The sequence below is a fragment of the Arachis stenosperma genome, chromosome 6 (assembly GCF_014773155.1).
Source record: "Arachis stenosperma cultivar V10309 chromosome 6, arast.V10309.gnm1.PFL2, whole genome shotgun sequence".
In the NCBI taxonomy this organism is placed as follows: domain Eukaryota; kingdom Viridiplantae; phylum Streptophyta; class Magnoliopsida; order Fabales; family Fabaceae; genus Arachis; species Arachis stenosperma.
The window spans coordinates 97,932,148-97,936,501 of NC_080382.1; the positions used below are offsets into that span (position 1 = coordinate 97,932,148).

The 4,354-nt window shown below is 40.0% G+C and overlaps 1 non-coding gene across 1 annotated transcript; it reads right to left on the bottom strand.

Moving 5' to 3' along the window:
• Positions 1 to 3,315: 3,315 nt before the first annotated feature.
• On the bottom strand, positions 3,316 to 3,423 carry LOC130937376 (small nucleolar RNA R71). Its single transcript, XR_009068598.1, has one exon. It is a non-coding gene; the product is annotated as a small nucleolar RNA R71 (small nucleolar RNA).
• Between the last annotated feature and the right edge of the window lie 931 nt (positions 3,424 to 4,354).

The window sequence follows — 4,354 nt, forward strand, 5'->3', positions numbered from 1 at the left end:
CCCTGCATTCGAAGTGGATTTTCTGGAGCTACAGAAGCCCAATTGGCGCGCTCTCAACGGCGTTGGAAAGTACACATCCTGGGCTTTCCAGCAATATATGATAGTCCATACTTTGCCCAAGATTTGATGGCCCAAACCGGCGTTCAAAGTCACCCTCAGAATTCCCAGCGTTAAACGCCGGAACTGGCACCTAAATGGGAGTTAAACGCCCAAACTGGCATAAAAGCTGGCGTTTAACTCCAAGAAGAGTCTCTACACGAAAATGCTTCATTGCTCAGCCCAAGCACACACCAAGTGGGCCCGAAAGTGGATTTTTATGTCATTTACTCATCTCTGTAAACCTTAGGCTACTAGTTTCTTATAAATAGGACCTTTTACTATTGTATTTTCATCTTGGTTCTTCTGGTTCCCTCTCTGGGGCCGAAACCAATGATCACTCTTGTTCTTATGTATTTTCAACGGTGGAGTTTCTACACACCATAGATTAAGGTGTGGAGCTCTGCTGTACCTCGAGTATTAATGCAATTACTATTGTTCTTCTATTCAATTCCGCTTGTTCTTTGTCCAAGATATTCATTTGCACCCAAGAACATGATGAATGTGATGATTATGTGACGCTCATCATCATTCTCACTCATGAACAAAGTGACTGACAACCACTCTTGTTCTACAAGCAAACGAGGCTCTAATGTTTATCTCTTGGATTCTTTAACCGGAGTCTTCGTGGTATAGGCGAGAACTGATGGCGGCATTCAAGAGAATCCGGAAGGTCTAACCTTGTCTGTGGTATTCTGAGTAGGATTCAATGATTGAATGACTGTGACGTGCTTCAAACTCCTAGCAGGCGGGGCGTTAGTGACAGACGCAAAAGAATCAATGGATTCTATTCCGGCCTGAACGAGAACCGACAGATGATTAGCCATGCTGTGACAGAGCATAGGAACGTTTTCACTGAGAGGATGGGAGGTAGCCATTGACAACGGTGAAACCCTTGCATAAGCTTGCCATGGAAAGGAGTAGGAAGGATTGGATGAAGACAGTAGGAAAGCAGAGAGACGGAAGGGAAGGCATCTTCATACGCTTATCTGAAGCTCTCACCAATGAATTACATAAGTATCTCTATCTTTATCTTTATGTTTCATTCATCATCTATACCCATTTGAGTCTGCCTGACTAAGATTTACAAGGTGACCATAGCTTGCTTCATACCAACAATCTCCATGGGATCGACCCTTACTCGCGTAAGGTTTATTACTTGGACGACCCAGTGCACTTGCTGGTTAGTTGTGCGAAGTTGTAGTGATCACAATTTCGCGCACCAAGTTTTTGGCACCGTTGCCGGGGATTGTTTTGTGTATGGACAACTGACGGTTCATCTTGTTGCTTAGATTAGGTATTTTTTTCAGAGTTCTTAAGAATGAATTCTAGTGTTTCAAGATAATCTGTTGAAATCTGGCTGGCTGAGAAGCCATGTCTAATCTTATTGGACCGAGGTTTCAACTGATCATCACAAGAGCTTGTTGACCTCTATCAATCTTGCTATTGGAGCAATGATCTGCTAAGGCTTGGCTGGCCATTGGCCATGTCTAGTGTTTTGGACCGAAGCTTTCTTTGAAAGCTTGGCTGGCTGTGAAGCCATGTCTAATTCCTGGACCGGAGTCTTAGACTAGCATTGCAATGATTCCTGGAATCCAAATTAAGAATTCTGAAACTTTTATTTTCTATTTCCATATAATTTTCGAAAAAAAAAACAAAAAAAATTTCAAAATCATAAAAACCAAAAATATTTTATGTTTCTTGTTTGAGTCTAGTGTCTAATTTTAAGTTTGGTGTCTTGCAATGCATTGTTTATTTGATCTTGGTTCTATTTTCAAGTCAATAGTACAGGGAACTGAAGATTCAGAACATGCAGCAGAGGAATTACACAGAAAAAGCTGGGCGTTCAAAACGCCCAGTGAAGAAGGATAGACTGGCGTTTAAACGCCAGCCTGGGTGCCTGGTTGGGCGTTTAATGCCCAAAAAGGTAGTGCATTGGGCGTTAAACGCCAGAATGTGCACCATTCTGGGCGTTTAACGCCAGGATGGCACAAGGGGGAGGATTTTGTTTTCAAATCAATTTTTTTCAAGTTTTCAAAGTTTTTCAAAATCAAATCTTTTTCAAATCATATCTTTTCAATCAAATGTTTTCAAAATCAATTTCTTTCCTTTTTCAAAAATACTTGCTAACAATTAATGATTTGATTGAACATTTCAAGTATGTTACCTTTTCTGTTGAGAAAGGTTTAATGTTTGAATCATATCTTTTCTTGATAGCCAAGTTATTAATTTTTAAAATCAAATCTTTTTAAAAAAAAATTGTTTTCAAATCATATCTTCTCAATCACATGTTTTTTTTTAAAAACCAATCATATCTTCTTAACATCATCTTTTTCAAAATAGTTTTCAATCAAATCTTTTTGACTTCTAATTTCAAAATCTTTTTCAAAAAATCACTTGATTCCTTTTCCACTTTGAGTTTTCGAAAATTATCAATCAACTTTTCAAAATGATTTTAAAAACTTTTTAATTAATTTTCGAAAATTCTCTTCTCCTCTTCCCACATCCTTTTATTTATGGAGTACCACTCCTTCTCAATGCACAATTCGAACTCTCTCTGATTAAGTTCGAATTCTTCTACCTCTTTCTTCTATTTTTCTGTTCTTCTGACACCTCAAGGAATCTCTATACTGTGACATAGAGGATTCCACATTTTCTTGTTCTCTTCTCTTTCATATGAGCAGGAGCAGAGACAAAGGCATTCTTGTTGAAGCTGACCCTGAACCTGAAAGGACCTTGAAGCGAAAACTAAGAGAAGCTAAGGCACAACTCTCTGTAGAGGACCTGACAGAAATCTTCAAAGAAGAAGAACACATGGCAGCCGAAAACAACAACAATGCAAACAATGCAAGGAAGGTGCTGGGTGACTTTACTGCACCTACTCCCGACTTCTATGGGAGAAGCATCTCTATCCCTGCCATTGGAGCAAACAACTTTGAGCTTAAGCCTCAATTAGTTTCTCTAATGCAACAGAATTGCAAGTTCCATGGACTTCCATTGGAAGATCCTCATCAGTTCTTAGCTGAATTCTTGCAAATCTATGACACTGTCAAGACTAATGGGGTTGACCCTGAGGTCTACAGACTTATGCTATTCCCTTTTGCTGTAAGAGACAGAGCTAGGACATGGTTGGATTCACAACCTAAAGAAAGCCTGGACTCATGGGAAAAGCTAATCAATGCCTTCTTGGCAAAGTTCTTTCCACCTCAAAAATTGAGTAAGCTTAGAGTGGAAGTCCAAACCTTCAGACAGAAGGATGGAGAATCCCTCTATGAAGCTTGGGAAAGATACAAACAATTGATCAGAAAATGTCCTTCTGACATGCTTTCTGAATGGAGCATCATAGGTATTTTCTATGATGGTCTCTCTGAACTATCCAAGATGTCTTTGGATAGCTCTGCTGGAGGATCTCTTCATTTGAAGAAGACGCCTACAGAAGCTCAAGAGCTGATTGAAATGGTTGCAAATAACAAATTCATGTACACTTCTGAAAGGAATCCTGTGAACAATGGGACAAATCAGAAGAAAGGAGTTCTTGAGATTGATGCTCTGAATGCCATTCTGGCTCAGAACAAGATATTGACTCAACAAGTCAATTTGATCTCTCAAAGTCTGTCTGGAATGCAAAATGCACCAAGCAGTACTAAGGATGCTTCATCTGAAGAAGAAGCCTATGATTCTGAGAACCCTTCAATGGAAGAGGTGAATTACCTAGGAGAACCCTATGGAAACACCTATAATTCTTCATGGAGAAATCACCCAAATTTCTCATGGAAGAATCAAGAAAGACCTCAACAAGGTTTTAACAACAATAATGGTGGAAGAAACAGGTTTAGCAATGGCAAGCCTTTTCCATCATCTTCTCAGCAACAGACAGAGAATTCTAAGCAGAACCCCTCTGACTTAGCAACTAGGGTCTCTGATCTAATCAAAATCACTCAAAGTTTCATGACTGAAGCAAGGTCCTCCATTAGGAATTTGGAGGCACAAGTGGGACAGCTGAGCAAGAAAATTACTGAACTCCCTCCTAGTACTCTTCCAAGCAATACAGAAGAAAATCCAAAAGGAGAGTGCAAGGTCATCAATATGGCCGAATTTGGAGAGGAGGAAGAGGAAGTGGACGCCACTGAGGAAGACCTCAATGGGCGTGCACTAGCCTCCAATGAGTTCCCCAATGAGGAACCATGGGAATCTGAGGCTCAAAATGAGACCATAGAGATTCCATTGGACTTACTTCTGCCTTTCATGAGCTCTGATG